The sequence below is a fragment of the Rhinolophus sinicus genome, chromosome 17 (assembly GCF_057876585.1).
Source record: "Rhinolophus sinicus isolate RSI-liver-muscle chromosome 17, RSI-T2T, whole genome shotgun sequence".
NCBI lineage: Eukaryota > Metazoa > Chordata > Mammalia > Chiroptera > Rhinolophidae > Rhinolophus > Rhinolophus sinicus.
Genome location: NC_142517.1, coordinates 184041660 through 184062782, shown reverse-complemented (window position 1 = coordinate 184062782; position 21123 = coordinate 184041660). Strand labels below are relative to the sequence as shown.

General features: G+C 39.6%; 2 protein-coding genes across 9 annotated transcripts in view; one reads left to right on the top strand and one right to left on the bottom strand.

The window, feature by feature from the left end:
* CDK15 (cyclin dependent kinase 15) overlaps positions 1-6568 on the bottom strand; it is a 92794-nt gene extending 86226 nt beyond the window's left edge. For both annotated transcript variants that reach the window (XM_019726820.2, XM_074340201.1), the window contains exon 1: positions 6303-6568. The gene's annotated coding sequence lies outside the window, so the exon portion shown is untranslated. The remainder of the gene's footprint in view (positions 1-6302) is intronic.
* A 141-nt stretch (positions 6569-6709) lies between these two features.
* The window catches only part of ALS2 (alsin Rho guanine nucleotide exchange factor ALS2), a 74108-nt gene continuing 59694 nt past the window's right edge, over positions 6710-21123 (top strand). For 2 of the 7 annotated variants that reach the window (XM_074340147.2, XM_019726815.3), the window contains exon 1: positions 6710-6846. The gene's annotated coding sequence lies outside the window, so the exon portion shown is untranslated. The other 5 variants (XM_019726817.3, XM_074340137.2, XM_074340126.2 and 2 more) reach the window with 4 other exon arrangements.

Below are 21123 nucleotides of genomic sequence, written 5' to 3'. Positions count from 1 at the left end.
TTCTTTGATTCTCCCCACCCCATAACCCCATCTCTCCAAAGGCTGAGTTCCTGGATCACTGATTTTCTGAACTGTGCATTCTAATTACTATTTTCATTGTTTTCCTAACAAGTTGGTAATTACATTCTTTGAGGGTACGAGCTATATCGATCGTATACTCCTTTCAGATTCCTGATAAATGGGTGTTAAATTAAATAATACCACTTATTTATGTATGTATGTGAAGGTACCCCACCCCCACACATACACATATACATATAGAGGACGGGAACCTAGAACCAATGTTTAATTCTTTTTCCTTCTGACCCCACTTTGAGCATAACCCTGTACACTGCCCTCCGTGATCTTATCCTGTTTCCAATACCCACCTTCACTGACCCTGTTACTTCTTTTCTGTCATCCTCTATTAACTCTTTTTGAACCCTACTTTTTCTCTTAGTCCTGAACTCTCTATTGGCCACCTTGATCCAGTTGAAGTGTGTGTGTGTGTGTGTGTGTGTGTGTGTGTGTGTGTTGCAGGGGGGAGGGGGACAGAGGATTTGGAGTTCGGAGTTTAGAGATCTAGATTTGGAGACCCAGGTTTGAGTCCCTCTGCCATTTAGAGTAGTTGGATTAACTTGGACAAGTCAATGGGCCTCAGTTTCTTCACCTGTATTTTAGGAATAATTATACCTATTATGGGGCTGTTTTAAGGATAAAATACACATAAGAAGTATTTTGCAAACAATATATTATAAAATACATATATTGTGTTGCAATATTATCAAAATTAGTCCAAATATAATTACCTTCCAGAGGCTGCATCGCCCTTCCCCCCCACCCCCCACACACAGATACATATTCACACACTCACACATGGATTGTCCCAAGGCAGGTAAACCATTGCCTTCACTCCTTTAGAAGATTGAGCCCAGGAGGACCCTTGTCTTCTATGACTTTTAAGGAAAGGAAAGTGGGAGAATCACTCCTCAATTCCTCCTAGTGAGTAATCAATGTGAAGACCAAAACTAGAACCAATGTCAGTCAGGGTCACTGGCAGAAGAGGCAAATACTTAAGTCTGTATCAATGAACTGCATTTCAACAAACTGTTAAATTGCAGATTTCAATAAACAATTTTATTGAACGGTGGCTAAAGTACAAAGTACTGTGCTAGTCTCTAGAGAATAAAAAAGTGAGAAAACCACTGTCAGAGAGCTCAAAATCTAACAAGAGAGACAGAGACATATGGGTTTGCAAATTAGTGTGATACATGCCATGCTAAAAGAGCTTATATTTATAAGTAGCTTCAGCACAAATTATGCACTGAGAGTAAAGAGTCTATGACGACATATAGGAAGACATATGGTCAGATTATTTGGAAACAGGAAATCCAGCAACTACTTTTTTTTTTTTTTTTAATGCTTGGGTTTGGGGTACTTTTCTACACCTGGACTCCACACCCCCTCTAGCTACTGCCCCAGTTTTTCACTTGCTTGTTTGTTTGTTTGCTTGTTTTTACTGCCCCAGTTGTTTTTTACGTTTTTGTTTTTACTGCCCCAGTTTTTTTTTTATTCCACTTCACAGCAAAACTTCTTGAAGGAAATGTCTCTCCTTCCTCATCTTCTATCCTCTTTTTAACTCACCCCTAATAAAGCCTCTGTTTGCTGCTCCTGCCAAGTAACCAGAGATTCCATCTTATCAAACACACAAGCTACTTCTCAGACCTTACCTTACCATACTCTTTAGTGGCATTCAACACCATTTAGCACGCCAGCCTCCTTGAAAGCCTCTTTGATTTCTCTGAAGTGGACACTTTCCTATTAGTCCTTCTACCTCTGTGGGGACTCCTCTACAATCATCTTTCCTGGCTCCTCCTTCTCTGCTCAAATTCCAAGTTTGGGCAACTCAGTGCTCAGTCCTGGCCTTATCTATACTTTCTTATCTATACTTTCCTCCCAGGTAATTTCATCTATTTTCCCTTTAGCTTTCAATGGCAGCTATGTGCAAATGATTTTCAAATCTCTCTCTCTAGCCCTGACTTCTTCCTAGCACACCAACTGCCAATGTGACACTTCAACTTGGGTGCCAGAAAGGTATCCCAAAGTCAATATGTCAAAAACAGACCTCTTGAACCATGCCAAGATGCTTCTCCTTAATCTTCTGAAGTTCAGAAAATGGAATTCCCATGAATCAGTTGCTCATAAAAAAAAAATGCAAGCAGCATACAAGTCAAATATCATGTGTAATCCATCATTAAATCATGCCATTCTACTTCCAGAGAATGTCTCAAATCTATCCAATTCTTAATTTGCACTATCACCCTAGTCCAGGGGTGTCCAAACTTTTTTCAACGTTTTTTACCAAGGGCCATATGCGGTAAAATACACAAACAGCTGGGCCACTCACTCGAGGTGAAGTACGTATTGCATCACCTGGTTTATTTAAGTAAACTAAATATATTTTTGGAATTTGCTGCAGGCCAATTAAAAATGGATTGCGGGCCGCAGTTGGCCCATTGGCCGCAGTTTGGACAACGCTGCCCTAGTCTAAGGAATCATTCTGTCTCATCTAGCCTAATGCAATACCCCTACTTGGTCTCCATGCTTCTCTTCTTACTCATCTGTATTCAGTTAGAATGAACTTAAACAGAAAATGTTAATGTTATGAAATCTCAACCCTGGAGTAAACTTTTTTCTAATACTCTGTGTAATGAAGTAGGAAGTACACAAAGCATTACTAGACAGAATGAACTTTCAAAAATAGAAATCAGGTCACTCCCCCCTTAAAACTTTCTGATTATTCCCCTTGCATTTAGAATAAAAGACAAATCCACATCCTGGCCCACTAACCCCTACATGATCTCTACAACCTAATTTTCTACCACTCTTCCCCCTCACACACTCGCTGCTAGATATTTTTGCATTCTTTCTGTTTCTAAAACACACATTATTTTCCCGCTCAGAGATCCCAGCAGGATTCTGGGCTAGACCTTTCCTATCTTCTCACTCTTTAAAGAGAGGGTCTCAGAGCTCAGGCCTCAGACTGTTTCTATTTACCATCGACAACTTCCAAAGTTACATCTTCAGCCTTGATCTTTCTCCTCAACACAAGACTTCTACGTACAACTACCTGTTTGACATCTCCATTCAGATCCTCAATAGCCATATAAACTATAACATGTTCAAATATGAATACTTGGTACTTCTTCCCTATATCCTGAAACACGCTCTTTTCCCTAGTATTTCCCATCTCAGTAAATAACAGCACATTTTTACCAATAACTTAGGCCTTAATTCCTCTCTTTCTCTCAAAGCTCATGTCTAATTCATGAGCAAATACTATAGGTTTTACTTTCACAATATATCAGTGATCTAACTCCTCCCTACCTGCTCCACTGCCACTCCAGGGCACGCCATCATGACTGTTTGCCTCAATCATTGCAGTCACCTCTTGCTGATCTCCCTGCTTCCATTTTTAAACTCCTGTACTCTGATCGTTCTCCACAGAGCACAGGAATCAGCTCTCACTACTCCTACATGTTTCCATTATTGCTTCATTAATCAACCATTCCAAAACTTAGTGGCTTAAAGCAAAAAATTATTATTTGTTGCGAATTTGGGTTAGGAATTCAGGCAGGGCTTAACCAGGCTGTTCGGGTTTCCTTGGCATTAGCTGGTATCCATCACTCAGCTGCATTTAGCAGTAACTGGGCTGGCCTGGAAGGAACTTGATGGCTTCACTCACATTCTGGCACCTTAATGCTCTTCCACGTGGCCTATCTCTTCACATTTTCTCTTATCAATCTGTAGTACCATTGAAGCTTCTTTAGAACATGGCACCTGGTTTCTCGGAGGGAGATCTGGAAGCTGCCAGTTCTTAAGGACTTAATTCAGAAGTCTCAGAACTTCATTTCTGCCGCATTTTATTAGTTAAAATAAAAATCACGAGGCTAGGCCACATTCAGTGGAAGAAGAAACAGATTCCATCTCTTAACACCAAGAGATCTCTAGAGACTATCTTCCACACCACCAGAGTGCAAGTTCCATGAGAACAGGTTCATTATCAGGTCTCCTTCATGCCTAGAACAGTGCCTGGCACATAATAAGTGTGGAATATTTATTTAATCCATTAACTTAATGGACAAGTGAAAGAAAGAGTCTGAAAAGGTGAAGGAAGGGTCTTAAGGAGTAGGAGGAAAACCTGGAAAGAGTGTGTTCCAGAAGTCTAGAAGGATGAGAGAAAAGGGAAGATAAGACTATACACTTTTTTCATACTTAAAAGTAAAAATAAGTGAAAAAGGGCTGGTCCGGTGGCTCAGGTGGTTGGAGCGCCATGCTCCTAATGCCGGCGCGCGCTACCATGTGCCGTAGTGAATGGCCAGCGTGAATGGCCGGCAGCTATCGTGAGCGTCCAGCAGCCGGCGAGAGCTGCTCTGAGCTATTATGAGTGACCAACTGACAACCAGTGACTGACTGCCTCAGCCATGGGGAATGCAAGGCTCATAATACCAGCATGGGCCAGGGAGCTGTGTCCTACACAAATAGACTGAGAAACAACGGCTTGAACCAGAGTGGGGGATGTGGAAGAAGGGAGAAAAAAAAAGTAAAAAAGCACATTTAAACTATATTTGTAATGTTACAAGTTCAAATAATGCAATATTGCATAGAGTGAAAAGTGAGTTTTCCTCCCTCCTTTGTTTCCAATTCTCCTCAGCATCAGTCACTTTTAAATGTAATCTTTCAGAGCTAATATATGCATATACAAAGACACGGATATGTATCACACCTCTCTCTCTAAATACACATCTAATACACAACTGGTGGAATACAATACATGTGACTCAGAATCTAGCTTTTTTTCCTCTTAATAATCTAACTTCCAGATCATTCCATATCAACACATATACATTATCCTCTTTCTTTTAAATGGTTGCATAAAATGGTTCCATTCTTAGACTGTATCATTAGATTCCAAAATTAGGTGACTACTGGTTTCAGTAGACCTGAAAATGTACAGATTGTAGATTGTGATAAGGAAGAGAGAGGTCATACAGTAGAGGTAGAAAAGTGGTTGTAAAAGAAAGGAGGTCAGAGCCAACAGAAATTAAAAGATAGAATAGACAGGAACAGGCTTATACCCTGTTTTCCCAAAAATAAGATCTAGCCAGACAATCAGCTCTAATGCGTCTTTTGGAGCAAAAATTAATATAAGACACGGTATTATATTATATTATACTAGGTCTTATATTCTAGTAAAATAAGACCGGGTCTTATATTAATTTTTGCTCCAAAAGATGCACTAGAGCTGATGGTCCGTCTAGGTCTTATTTTCAGGAAAACACGGTATAAACTGAAAAATAAGAGTAACAAGAGAGGTGGAGATTGAAAATACACAAAAGAGAAGGGATAATAATGGAGCAAAGTCTCTAAGAGGATTGGAAGGGATCCTGGGTTCAGGTAAAGAGATTAACGTTGAGAGGACAGAATACCTCTTTTAAGGAAAAGGAAAGGAAGGGTGGGGCTGCAGGTAGGTTTTGTATTAATGGCTAGTGAGAGTTAAGGAAATTCCTCCCTAGTGGTCTCATTTCTTTCAGAAATGTAGGAGGCAAGTTTTTTATATTTTACTTTTTTTTACCAAAGGAGGTGGATGGGTAGAAATCTGTAAGAAGGTAAGAGAGTGAGCCGGTTGGGAACAGCAGGGGGAAGGGAACAGAAATTCTGAGTAGCAATTTGTAAAGGACTATTAGGCTTAACAAGATTGCCTGGCCCCATGGAAGTCCCGAATGAAGTTGGACACCTTTGGTTTGCACTGGTGCCAATTCTCAGTGTTATGTGATTTCCAGCACTGGTGCAAGAGTGGACAACATTGGTTGAATTGTTACAGACTAAAGGTTTTGCAGATGGGCGAAGGATCAAGGAGGCAATTGAGCTGAGAGTGTTGGTGAACATGATAGACCATTTATGCCAGGAGCTTCAGATCCTGACTGCACTTCCGCTGTTGATGGTCTGAATACAGGTTTACAGGTTTATGATGGCACACCGCCTAGAAGCAGACGGCTCTCACCGACTGTCTGTCAAGAATAGCGGCTCGGGAAAATCTTCATGTGAGGACTTGGGTGCGAGGTGAGATGGGGTGGGCTGTGGCTGCGACAAGCAGATTGTCGTGAAATTGTGTGCTGGGCAAGCAAATTGGTTTTAATCATATTGTATACCGGGGAGCCTTGTGGGAATCATAGAAGAGGCCAATTCATTTCCTCCTTCCTTACTCGATCCTTGAGGGTTGCCACTAAGTAGTATGAAAACAGTATGAATACTAGACCAACCTGCGCGGGGAGGCGATGGCGTCACTTGCGGCGGCGGAAGCGACTACCGTTAGGGTACAGTCCATAGAAGCAGTTCGAAGCTATTTTAGCCTTTTCGCTTTAAAGAGTAGCTAGCTTACTCTTCTGACTCTTGCAGTTCGAGGTGGTAACAAAATGACTACAACTCCCAACCACTCTAGCAACCAGCAGTTACCATGGCAGCACTGGGGTAGGTAGGCCCCAGCGACTCCACGTTACGTCATCGCCCAAGTGTGCTTCGGTGCTGGTGGTTCCGCCCTTTTCTAAGGGAGAGGCGGTACTTCTAAAGATGCTGTCCACGGTGGCCAACGCCTCTTGGATAATTTTGATCCGTACCAGACGCCGTCGGCACCTAAACTCCGCCTACTTCGGGAGCAATCCCGGTCCGCTTTCACTCTCACTCGCCGCCCTGCAGCCCCGCCTCTGCCTGGAGGCCCCGCCCCCCGTGAATCAGCTGATCTCGCGGATGCGCTGGGCTGCAAGCTCGCTCCGGATACAGACCGCCGTGCTGCGGGCGGAGCGTCAGGTGAGCGAGCGCGCATCCCCTGGGTCGCCACTTGGTTTCGGAAGGCTGACTGGCCCGGGCCTCCTGTGTGCGGGAGGCGGGATCTGGGAGCGAGGCGCAGGTCCAGGCCCGGGAGCGCGCTGCGGGAACCCAGGGAGAGGGCGCTCTCTCATTCCCAAGCCTGCATCCGACCGACGGCGCCTGCCAGCAGAGGAGCACCCGACGCCGCTCCTTCGCCCCGGCCCCAGGTTCTTTCTCCCCCTTTCCTCCCTCCCAAGACGGGGCGCCACTGCGGTGGTCTCAGCCGCGTGAAATTCTTTCACGCGCCCCCTTCCCGGCTCCACCCACTCTGCCTTTCACCCATTCATTCATGAGGATTTATTGAATGTCACTCCAGGCGCTGAGCGGATAAACCCGGGTCCCTGGCCGCGAACATTGGTGAGAGTCCCAGGCGGGTTTGCCCCAGGAATGCAGATCGCGGAGAGTGGACCGAGGGTTGTGGTGGCTTAAAAAGGAGGTTGAGGAAAAAGAAAATGACTTTGATATTAAGAATTAGTAGTTTAGCTAAGTCCTTTGGTGTTTCAGGTGATCCACCAGAGGGTGGTAAGTTCTCTTGAGATGTGAAGCCAGGAAAATAACAGAGGCTATATTGAGGAAATGATTCTGATGCTGGTTTGGGTGATCTTGGGTAATAGGGTGACTTTGGGGACAAGAAACTATATTTTGGCAGAAGTATTGTACTACAGCTTAGGCCTTTGATGACGAGGGAAGAGGAAAAGGCACTCAGGTTGAAGTGGCATATTCCAAGTACAGTATTCTAGTGCTGGTTTAGGATGGAAAGGAAATAACTGTTGAAGCCTTTTCGATTAGTTGGTGGCTGTGAATGTTCTTTAAAAGGCTTTACAGTTGTGTGACATGTTTATTCTCAATAGGTACAAACATTCAACAAACCTGTTGGTCCAATATTGTTTCAGTTTACCATAAATATGAATGATTTGAGTCACCACTTGAACTTTGAGTTAGTGACTACTTAAAGGATTTAAAGCAGTGAAAAATTTGCTTTTGCAGTCCCTTGCAGTAGTTTAATCTTGCTAATATAAGCATAGTGGTTAAGATCCTAGGCTTTGAATCTGGACATACCTGGAGTCAACATCCAGTTACATCTTTGACTTTGGGAAAGTTACTTAATTTCCATTTAATGGCTCATGTATCATATTTATTGCAGTGCCTGGCACAGCTATTTTTATGATTATTAATTTCTTCTTACAGTATATCATGACCCAAACTGACATTTTCTTCCTAAATGGTGGGAAAGAAAAGTGAATATTTTTAGAAAAGCACTATAGTTCACTTTTTAAACTGAAGGGATAGTTTCCAGATAATTTTATGACACATAGACTTAGAGAAAATAATGATTTCAGGTTGGTCTGTAGTAACTTTGGTATTCCATAAAGGCATTTTGATGTGGAAAAGTTGCTGATGGAATCTATGCCTAGTTTAAATTTAATACTTAGTTGGCAAACTATGACTACTATTGACAGAGTCAAGGTTCAAGTTATAGCAAGAAAAGTTCAAAGCTGTTTCACAATATTAACATTTGAAAAGATAATGAAGTACCAGACAGGTAATTTTGGGAGGGAAATTTGAGGGGTGTTATGTTATCCTCTTATTTTTAAAAAATAGATTTAAGCAATGTGAACTGGAATCCCATCTCTCCAAATTGCAGCCTTTCACAATTTAGGTTGTGATTTGAGACACTTTGGGCATTTTGACTGTTAAAGAAGCAAAGGGTATATTAAGAACTTCACTGAGACCTGATTTTAGTTTTTGTGTGGTTAGATAGAAAGACTACTATTGATCGTCTATCTTTTCAGGAAAAACATGGGTTTAATGTAGTATTGCTAGGTCCATTTTAAAAGTATTGCCAAAGAATATGACTGACTTGTAAAAACCTTCCATTATTCTGTATTAATATGAGACGAGGTAAGGTATGGGTTGAAAAATAGGAAGGAATGTATGCAGCATTATTTACAATAGCCAAGATATAGAGTGTCCATCAGTGGATAAATGGAGAAAGAAGAAATGGTACATATGTGCAATGGAATATTACTCAGCCATAAAAAAAGAATGAAATCTTGCCCTCTGGAACAATATGAATGGACCTAGATGGTTTTGTGCTGAGTGGAGCAAGTCAGACAGAGAAAGACAAATGCTGTATGATTTCACTTATATGTGGAATCTAAAGAACAAAATGAACAAACCAAGCAGAAACAAACTCATAGATACAAATAACATTTTAATGGTTGCCAACTAAGAAGAGGGTTGCAGGGGCAGAGGAGGGGGGGAGAGGGGTGTGAAATGGATAAACTATGGTTTATTCATGCAATGGAATACTATCCCTTAGTAAAAATGAATGAACTAGATCTATGCTTATCAACATGTGGTTATCTCAAGTACATAATGTTGACGAAAAAAGCAAGTTCTCAAAGGATACATACAGTATGATACATTCATATACTGTTTTAGAGGAATATAGCATACATTTTTTATTACTACACATGTATCTAATGAAAGTACATATAAGTATAAGAATGTACATGGAAATAAGACACATTAGGAGAAGTGGCTAACTCTGGAGAAGAAAGGTTTGGTAGGGGTTCCTCCAGATCTTTATAACTTTTTCTTCTATTTTAAAAGGAACTGAAGCAAATATGAAAATATTTTAATATCTGTTAAAACTGAGTGATGAGTACATAAATTCGTTTTTTTTTTTACAGATTTATGTATGATTAAGATAGTTTTTGAAACTAGCACTTTGAAATTTTTATTTATAATCAAGACTCTCTCCCAATGTACTTTCTTTATTTTACTTTCTAGTCTCAACGTTTTTGACTCTAGAAAAATAATTCTTTCCTCCCTGCAATAGGAAAAGAATGTGCCTGTGCAGCGCCACAGTATCAAGATTTTCTAAGGAGAAGAGACAGACCAAATTATTTAGTCAGTTTTACTTTGCTGTTTGAGTTGTGCTCCTGGGAAATGCTTTTCTTGGGATGTGAGGAATGATCCTTCTTAAAAGGCTGCAGGGGAATTTCAGTTCTAGAGACTCTTGGCAAATGCAGGCATATATTGATCATGAACACTGACAGTATTGGGGAACAAGTTGACAGAGTGACTCAGATACAAAATTACCACAGATATCACCTGGTCATTTACACTTTGTAAAGTTTGGGTGGTAAACCCAATGTGGTAAACCTGAGTTTATACTGTGACTACAGTATACTGTGAATGCAGCTGTAGGTGGCCTAATTATTACTCAAAGAAAATAATTTTCTCTTTACAGGTATTTTTTAAAATAATTGTTTTCTGTTTCAATTACAGTTTACATACAATATTTTATTAATTTCAGGTGTACAACATAATGGTTAGACATTTCTATAACTTATGAAGTGATCACCCTGATAAATCTAGTACCCGTTTGATACCACGGTACAGTTATGACAACATAATTGATTATATTCCTTATGCTATACTTTCCATCCCCATTACTATTTTGTAACTACCAATTTTTACTTCTTAATCCCTTCCCCTTTTGTACCCGTCTCCAATCCCCCTCCTAATTGGCAACCATCAAAGTGTTATCGGGATCTATGAATTTGTTTCTGTTTTGTTTGTTTGTTTTGTTCTTTAGATGCTTACATATAAGTGAAATCATATGACATTTGTCTTTCTCTATCTGACTTACTCTACTCAGCACAACACCCTCTAGGACCATCCATGTTGTTGCAGATGGCAAGATTTCATTCTCTTTTATGGCTGAGTAATATTCCATTGTATATATATGTACCACCTCTTCTTTAGCCATTCATCTATTGATGGACACCCAGATTGCCTCCATATCTTGGCCATTGTAAATAATATTGCAATGAACATATGGATGCCCATGTCCCTTTGAAGTAGTGTTTTGTGTTTCTTTTGATAAATACCCAGAAGTGGAATTACTGAGTCCTTCTTTGTCTCTTTGTCTCTTGTTATAGCCTTTGTTTTGAAGTCTATTTTGTCTGGTATAAGTATTGCTATCCCAGATTTTTTGTTTGTTTGTTTACATTTTCATGAAATATCTTTTTCCATCCCTTTACTTTCAGTCTATGTGCCTTTACATCTGAAGTGAGTCTCTTGGGGGCAACATATATAAAGGTGTTCTTTTCTTTTTTAATTAGTTTCAGGTGTACAAAGCAACATAATTGTTAGATATTTACAACCCTCACAAAGTGATAGACCCTCTCCCCCAGGCTACTACCCCTAGGGTCTTCTTTTCTTATTCATTCATTGGAGCATTTAATCCATATGCATTTAAAGAAATTGTTGATATGTAGTTATTGCCATTTTATTCATAATTTTGATTTTTTTTTTTCCTTCTTAAAGTAGTCCCTTTAACATTATTTGTAATACTGGTTTGGTGGTGATGAATTCCTTTAGACTTTCTTGTCTGGGAAGCTCTTTATTTGTCCTTTGATTCTAAATGATAGCTTTACTGGGTAGAGTAATCTTAGTTGTAGGTCCTTGCTTTTCATCACTTTGAATATTTTGGGCCAATCCCTTCTGGCCTGTAAAGGTTCTGTTGAGAAATCAGCTGACAGTCTTATGGGAGCTCCCTTGTAGGTAACTAGCTGCTCTTAAGATTCTTGCTGTCTTGCTGCTTTTAAGATTCTTTCTGTATTTTTAATCTTTGGTATTTTAATTATGATGTGTCTTGGTGTGGGCCTCTTTGGGTTCATCTTGGTTGGGACTCTCTGCGCTTCCTGGGCTTGCATGTCTATTTCCTTCTCCAGGTTAGGGAAGTTTTCCGTTGTTATTTCTTCAGCTAGGTTTTCAATTTCTTACTGTCTCTTTTTCTGGTACCCCTATGATGAGAATGTTGGCATACTTGATGTTGTTAAATAGGCCCCTTAAACTATTCTCTTTTTTTTTGGATTCCTTTTTCTTTTTGTTGCTCTGATTGGGTGTTTTGTGCTACCTTATCTTCTAAATCGCTGATTCAACCCTCTGCTTCATCTAATCTGCTGTTGATTCCCTCTAATGTTTTCTTTATTTCAGTTATTGTATTCTTCATTTCTGACTGGTTCTTTTTTATGTTTTCTATCTCTTTGTTGAAGTTCTCACTGAGATCATTGAGCATCATTATAATCAATTTTTTGAACTCTGTATCTGGTAGATTGCATGCCTCCATTTTGTTTAGTTCTTTTCTGGAGCTTTGTTCTGATCTTTCATTTGGGATGTGTTTCTTTGTCCCCCCCCCCCCCCATGTTGGATGCCTGCCTGTGTTTGTTTCTATGTATTAGATAGAGCTACTATGTGTTCTAGTCTTAGTAGAGTGACCTTGTGTAGTAGGTGTTCTGTGGAGCCCAGTGACACAGCCTCTCTTGTCACCTGAGCCAGGTGCTCCAGGTGTGTCCCTTGTGTAGGTCATGTTTGCCCTCCTGTTGTAGTTGAGTCTTGGTTGCTGTTTGCACATTAATGAGAGGGATTGACCCTAGAGCTGATTTGTTGTGAGGACTGGTCGTGAGTACAGGAGAGGAACTATTACCCTGTTTCCTTGAAAATAAGACCTAGCTGGACAATCAGCTCTAATGCATCTTTTGGAACAAAAATTAATATAAGACCGGGTATTATATTATATAAAACCTGGTCTTATAGTAAAATAAGATTAAGGCTTATATTAATTTTTTCTCCAAAAGACGCATTAAAGTTGATTGTCCAGCTAGGACTTATTTTCGGGGAAACATGGTAGTCAGGGGCTGACCATATGGATCAAGATTCACTTCAGCAGGGCTCTGGTGCCTGCCCAATCTGCCCTTTAGGTACGTCATCTGCAGAGGCAGCCAGATGGTGCTCTAGCTGGGTCCAAAGCTGGACACCAGCATGCCTGCCCCAGGGCTTCCTGGGAGGGGCCACAAAGCACTTTGTAGATGGTAACCACCTGCACTTGGCTTGGAGATGCCTGGGAGAGGCTAAGTTGTGACCCTAGGCTGGCTGCCGAATGCCAGGCCTGGGGCTGCTTAGCAAGAGGTATGAGGTACACCAAGGCCACATGCTGCTTGTTTGGATTTGTGAACCTTTGAGAGATTTTAGGAGAGTCTGCAGCATGAGTCAAGACAGGCTGTTTGTGTGGAAAAACCACTGGAAGTGGTTTGAGTGGGCCTGAAAGTTGGGTGGGGCAGGATCTCAGGGAAGCATCAGGATGGAATTGATGGTGTTAGCTATGTTGATGGAGACTGAAACAGGGTGGCTGACCTGAGTCTGCATGCTGGGAGTGGGGAGAGCTCAACAAAGGAACAGTAGCTTCTGCCAGCACTTCTCTTTGGGAGATAGCTGTCCCTCCAGCCCTTGTGCTGAAGCCAGACAATTCAGTTCCTCCCTATATGTCTTTTGCGCCTTTCAAGCTGCTGCCCCAGTGCTGGAGTCCAGAGCGAGTAAGTCCATGTGCGGGCCCTTTCAGAGGAATGCATGGCACTCCAGCAGCCAGTCTTTCATCTTACTCAGCCACAATCTCTGCTGGTTTTCACAGTCAGAAGTTGTGGGGACTTCTCTTCCCCGCACTGGAATCCTGGGCTGGGGAGCCTGGTGTGGGTCTGGGATCCCTTGCTCCTCAGGAAGTACCTCTGCAGCTGAGATATCTCTCCCGATTTTTAACTGCCACATGCTAGTGTGGGACCAGCCCATTCTGTGTCTCCACTGCTCCTAGTCTCGACATGGCTTCTTCTGTATATCCTTAGTTGTAGGGCTTCTGTTCAGCTAGACTTCAGTTGATTCTCAATGAAGTGTAGTGGTAATTTTAGTGTGGTTATAAAAGGATGCAAGCATAGAGTTTATGTACTGTGCCATCTTGACTGGAAATCTCTTTACAGTTATTAATAAATAAATGTGATGACAATGTGCTAAATGGTTGAGTAGTGAACACTTAATTTGGAAGCTGATCTGTAATATGACCTCAGTGTTTAAACTTGTGAGTTAAACAGTATTTTCATTTTTAATCCAGAATACCTGTTATTAGCATTCTCAAAAGAAATGAAATACATCTCCAAAGCAGTATTTTTGGCTTGTATACTCCCTGTTCAGTTAGTGGCCTTAATCTTGATATCATTAATCAGTGGATATTATTGACTGGTAAAATTAGCACACATACTTTGAACTACTATTGCCTTTAAAAAATTGTGGCCATTTTAATAAAAGAATAGCAAAATATTAAAGGAGTAAACAATTTGTGTCAGAAATTATACTCCAACATTAATAACAGGCACAAAATATTGCAGTACCTAGGAATTTGAAATTCAATTGCTAGTATTATAAAATCCATCAAATTATTTCACAAGAATTTTAGTAATCTGGAAAAGTGCACTTTAAAAATATGCAGTGGGTACAAAAAGGAGCTAAATAGGTATTGCTGGGCATTTATTTTACCATGTTTACCACCTCCCCTCCGTGGTAATATCCATTTTAGATGATTCTGGCAATCAGGAAAGTGCAGTTTTAGTAATTTTCAAGGTGAAATTAACAGGCATAAGAAAGACTACGAAGCCTTGGTGTCCCTGATTGCACCAGAAACTGTCTCCATGTATTAAATAGAAAGGACTATTCTTTCCTGGGTTGTCTAACATTTGTGAAGTGACATGAAATAAAAGTGTCTTCATTGTAGGAAATACCATTAGCAAATTAAGTATGAGAGTTTCTACTATGAGATGATACTTTCCTTTTGTGTCTGATACTGACTTATTGCAGGCACTAGAAATCTTCTGTATCATCTGGAAGTCCGTGGATGGAACTTAAGATCAAGGGCTGTCTCATTGAGTACTCAAATGTAGCCACTAGATAGTGTTTGCTATGGGTACAAGAGTATACCGATGAATAAGTCATAGTTTATGATGTCTATGAGTTTATATTTTGAATCAGTGACTTAGTGCATTATCTCATTAATAACATTTGTAAATAACAAGCACTTTTAGGTCAACCTACTGACTTTATTCAGTACATTAATTTACCAAATCCCTGAACTCTGGGTCAGGATTTAAGGGGCTAGCCTGCTCCCATAGTGGTATCAGACAATGCCTTAGGTGAAGCAATTAAAGCTGAGAGGGCTGCATTTGAAGTGGCCTTGACCTTTGATGGTGATTGGTTTGTCAAGGCTTCACTGCAAGGTGAGTGTTCCTCGACCTTCAGCAGTGGTTGATAAAGGCCTAGGTGGCAGGATATACAGGAAGTAGCACTTGTTGATGTATAGATTAGTTGTAAGTCAGGTGTTTGAGTCAGAAGTTGCCTTAACCTCTGTGTAAACATATTGCTTGAGACTCTAAAAGCAAATATTTATTAAGCATGTACCATGTGTAAAATACCATAGTGTCTTAAATTATTGTTTACCACCTTCACAGTATAAAATATAAACTCTAGTTACTACATTGCAATAAAATGCAGTCAACTCAGACTTTAAAATTAGAGTATAAATGACTGCATGAAATCTGTAGTAGTTGTATATCAGATTCAATCTATAGCCAAATTTCTTTTAGAGCATTATGGTACAGTTTGCTTCTGTATTATTATTTTTATTGTCTTCTTATTGTAATGTCTTGTCATTCTAAACACTAATATCATTATTTTTGTAACTACAGTTAGTCATTGCTAATATTTTACTATTTTAATCAACACATCTATTTTAAACCAGTTAGTGAGACAGGAGAATCAGACTAGAAGGGCCCAGGTTTGCTACTGTAAGTTAGTTTTCTTATACCTTGACAGTAGTGCCTACTTTATAGAGAATCATTCTTTTAGACAGAAAGACAGACCGTACTTGTAGGTTAAACTCCTTAAGAGTAGGTACTTTTTTTAAAAATAAATGCCTAGTTTCTCTATAGATATTTATTGAGTACCTGTTATATATGAGGATTACGTTAAGCAGCTGGGATATAATAGGGAATAAGATATTTTTGGCTTCCATGTAAGTTTTAGATTAGCATACCTGGAACATAAATAGGTACAAAAAAACACATATGGTTTTAGATGTTGAAATTTAAGCATTTGAAAGTATATTTATGACTGAAAATTTACCTTTCACTAAATTATTAAGGCAAAAGGACTTTATCCAGAGAATAAAGTTTACTAGAGATGAATACATAGACTCCTATATAATTTAATTTTTCTCTTTGTATTTGGGATATTAGTCCACTAACACATTTCTATTCTCATTAAAAATTGTTATTTAGATTCTGCCTTGTTCCTGAAAGTATTTAATGTAGTTTACAAAAATGTATAAATATGGCAAGATAAAATAAAGAAACAGAATGAATGGAGCCAGGAGTGATATTAGAATACATAGCATATCACTTCTCGGCCTTTTGGCTAAGACCAAGTATAGAATACATAGCATACATATGAGGTGTAATCAAATAATATGGTTAATGTTTAAATTTAAAAAAAATTATTACATTAAAAGACACATTGCCATTAATCCCCCTCAAAATACTCCCTCTCTCATGGAACACACTTATCCCATTGTTCTTGCCACTTTCTGAAGCAGTTCTGGAAGTCCTCTTTCATGAGTGTCTTTAGTTGTGCTGTCATGGCTGCCTCGATGTCCTGAATCATTTTGACTTTGGGGAAGAGCCAGAAGTTGCATGGTGCTAGATCTGGTGAATAAAGGGGATGAGGATACACCATAACGTTTTTATTTGACAGAAATTATTATATACCAGAAGAGATATGTGACATGGAGCGTTGTCGTGATGGAGGATGATTTAGCACACTTTAAAACACACCTTCTTTCAACCGTAGCTCACACTGACTGCCGAACAAACAGACTTGTCACACACTGTTACTAAGGTTCGACGTGCTGCTCGCCATATTGAAGATCCTGCCTTCCCATTGAATGGCACTCGGCAGCAGCATTCACCATATTTTGTGATCACAATGGAAAGGCTCTTTGTCACACATCGCTTCTGGTGCGGCAATATCTATCAAATAAAAACATTATTGTGTGTCCTCATCCACCTTATTCACCGGGTCTGGCACCATGTGACTTCGGGCTCTTCCCCAAAGTCAAAATGACCATGAAAGGTAAACATTTTGAATTTGATTCAGGACATCGAGGCAGCCACGACAGCACAACGAAAGACCCTCATGAAAGAGGACTTCCAGAACTGCTTCAGAAAGTGGCAAGAATGATGGGATAATTGTGTTCAAAGCGAGAGGAAGTATTTTGACAGGGATTAATGGCAATGTGCCTTTTACTGTAACAACTTTTTTAAAATTTAAACATTTACTGTAGTTTTTGATCACACCTCGTACTGTGAACTTCTAGTCAGTTATAGGTGCCATCATATGGGACTCTTATCCTCCCATCACAAAATCTATAATCCTGCCTATGTCTTTACTCGTAGTTTCCTTCCTTTAAAAATGTAGACCCTGCCTCTTACAAAAGATCAATCCCACCACATGTTCCAGATGTTATCCTCTTTCAGTTTGTCCAGGACTTTGGTTCTGCCCTCTGTCCTATCTCCCTTGCATGTAGGATCGATGTTATTGTCCTGCAAACATGTTCAGCTATCTCTCATTCCCCTCTCCCAACACACAAAAAAACACACCCTTGATCTTCACATTTCTCTCCAGGTATTATTCCATTTCTCTGTTTGATATTTCAACAGCATTTTTCAAAAGAATCAATTACATGAACTTTATTTTCATGTCCTTAAACCTCCCATTTATAGCCAACCTACTCCAGTCTGGATTTCAGTCCCCTCCCACACCGCTGAAACTGTGGCCGTGCTCAGCAGGGATATCTGCGTTGGCACATCCAGTGGACACTTTTCAGTTCTCATCTTATAAATCCCAGCTGCACTGACCTAATCGACCAGTTGTTTCTGCTGGAAACACTCGCTGCTTCGCTTACGTGTTCGTGTTCCTCCTGCCTCTCAGGCCACTTCTCACCTCAGTCATTTTCCCTTTTACTTCATCCTGTTCCACCGAGGTGCTGGTGCTCCTTACATCTTGACCTTTGGCTTTCCTTTCTTTTAATACACACGCCAGTGATATTACCCATTGTCTTCGTTTCAGATATTATCTGTATGCCTTCCCAAGTTTGTTCCCTGTAGTTGAGACCTTTCTTCTGAACTCCATACTCATATATTCATCTAATCACTTGACATGTGCTCTTTGATTTCTCACAGGCATCTTGAACTTAACATAAAAAATTTTTATCTCACCAGAATCATATCTTCCACTTCAGAATCCTCTTTCACTCTTCCCCGTTTCAGTAAATGGGACCACCAACACACAGTTGTTCAAGGCAGAACCTACAGATCATTTTTGATACCCCTTTCCTCTGTTCCCGCCTATGTCTAATACATCACCAAGTCCTAGTTGTTCTAGGACAAAGCACTGCTGTCATTCATTTACCTCTTTCTTTCTACCAAATTGGCAGCCCTGTATGAAATTAAAGAGCTCAGGCCTCCTTTCACTGAGAAGATGATCCAAGTGAGTATAGGATATTCCTTTCAAAATTAATTTGGATACCACATGTGAGAATGTTTACCATAAAACTGACTTAAGACTTTTGAAACAAATGTAAATCATCACCATTAAAACTAAATCATTAAAGCACCTATAGAATGTCTTGTAAGCAATGCAACTTTCTAGTGTACTTTCCAAGATGAAGTTGATGTTTGAAGTACATAAAAGAAACTAATTGAAGTATAAAATAATTAAAAGTTGGGGACCCCTACCAAAAATGATAGTTTTTGTTTTAGAATACAAGTTCCTAGTCCCTTTTTTGTAATCTTTGAGGCAAGATATGTTTTGAAATTCAGGGTTTTTTAAATCTTTATAATATGGTGCATAAACCACATATATCACTTCCTGTGGGGCCTGTGTTACCATCCCATAATCATATTAATATTTCTGCAGCAAAATATACGAATATTTACACTAAAGGGGTAAAAACTAAATAACCCCACGTTAGTTCAGGTCAGGTTTTGCTGTCAGATGAGTTCAGGTCAGATTAGATTTTGCCACTAGAAGAGTTATGAAAAAACTTTCCGTTTCTCATTTTTTGGACTTTGGATTTCTGGGTAAAGTATTATGGACCTGTAGATAGTTTATAGCCTTTCTTTCTCGCAATAATTAGGACATCTAGGCCAGAATTTTTTTAGGGCACTCGTAGATCATGGTGTTAAAACCATATCGTCTGCATGTACAAGATAGCTTATTTTTCTCTGTTAAATGTAATAGGAGGGTATGTGTCCAGTGGGACCTAAAATTGGAGTCAATTCACTCAGAACCAAGGTTTGCTCTTTGTGTTAAAGGACTATCATCCGAGAGTTGAATTATTTCACATTTCACTGTGAAGCAGATAATTTGAAGTATAGCGTGGTATACTTTTAAAATAAAGCTGGCTTTGTTCTGTTGTTCATAGAACGTAGTACCTGGAGGGGATGCTAGAATCTATTTTGCTTATTTTACAGATGTCATTGATCTCTGCAAATGCAAGGAAAAAGAGGACCCCACATTTTCTGACTCTGTACAACATCCCACAGCTTCTGTGTCAGAGCAGAGTACAGGGATTCTGTCCCACAAAGGAATCTAGAGTAAGGACCTTCAAGGATACCTGGGGAGAAATATCCCCGGCAGAAGCCACATGATTAGGCCATTTTATAACTATTCAAAATGTGAAGCACTGAAAGAACATAAGGAAGTTTAAATGCTATTTGAATGGTTGAGGCAAGTCTTACAGATTTTCTGGAGAGGGGATCATAAAATATTAGAAAAACAATTTTTTCATTTACTTTTTCTGTATGGATACATAATTGAGAAAGAATGTTAGAGTAAATGGAGTTGGTAAATGCCACTTAAAATATTTAAGTACGTGAGGTAAAACTTAATGATACAAGCTTCCCATATTTAGCTGCAATATTCCTTTTTAGTTCTGTTTCCTTTGCAGTCTTTTCTGTTTTTCTCATTGCCCTGTTGAAATTTCAGGCAGACATGTCTTCTTGGAAGAAGTCAAACGCTAACCACCATTAAAACAAAATGAGATACGTCTATAAATAGTGATTCAGAAAGATGTCTCTGAAATAATATATTAGCTAGCTTTCTGTCGTTACTGTACCAAATTACTACACACTTAGTGGCTTGAAATAACACAGATTTATTATTTTACAGTTCTTTAGGTTAAAGGTCAGACAAGTCTCACTGGGCTAAAATCAAGGTGTCAGCAGGGCTGTGTTCTTTTCTGCAGGCTATAGGAGAGAATCCAGTCCTTAACCTTTTCCAGCTTCTAGAGGCCACGCACATTCCTTGGTTATCTCCTCCCCCTCAATCTTGAAAATGAGCAATGTAGCATCTCTCTGACCCTGCTTCCATCATCGCATCTCTTTTTCTCTCTCCTTCTGACCTCCCTCTTCCACTTTTAAGGACTCTTAATTACATCAAGATAAGCTGGATAATCTGCCTATTTTAAGGGCAGCTGACTAGTAACCTTAATTTCCCTTTGCCATGTAACCTAACATATTCACAGGTTGTGGGCATTAGGATGAGGGTGTCTTTGGGACCATTTTTCTGCCTAACCTATGTAGTTAAGTCACAAAAGAAAGTTGCGAAACAGTTTGTAGAATTTTAATTCCATTTGGATTTGAAAAAAATGAGTGGTGATGTGAAATTATATGGTGTAGGGTGAAATCCCCCTTAAGAAACCTCTGTATTCAAAAGTAGTACACTAAAATAGAAGAAAGATTTGACTTTTTTATTTACTTTACCAAAAGATTCTTAATATTTTTGATTGTCAGGCAGTAGGACCAAAGTCAACTGACATACATACAGTTAATCAGTTGTCAAGTGTGTCATGCGCTTCCACACCCTCCCAGAGGAGTTCTCTGGTTTCTGCTGGGTGTTGTTTAACTTGAATCAAGGCAACAGTTACTCCTTGATCTCTGATAGATACACAAGTTAGATCTGGCTTCAGAATTTCTCTGTACACCATTCTCTTTAGTACATTTCTCTGTACACCAATTTCTCTTCAGTACATGTTACTAAAAGTTAATTACTATCACCCACAAAGCATGGTGCCACTTAATTGTATTTATTACATTAATAGCATGTATTCAATCTATTCAGATATCTTGTTTACATAGTTAGTACCCTTCATCCAACTTTGAATGATTCAAAATCTTTGTAAAATAAGCATTAGGTAAAGAGTAATTTCCTCCAGATACACAGATGGGAAACCGTAAGAATTCACTGGCAACCTGGAGTAAACAGATG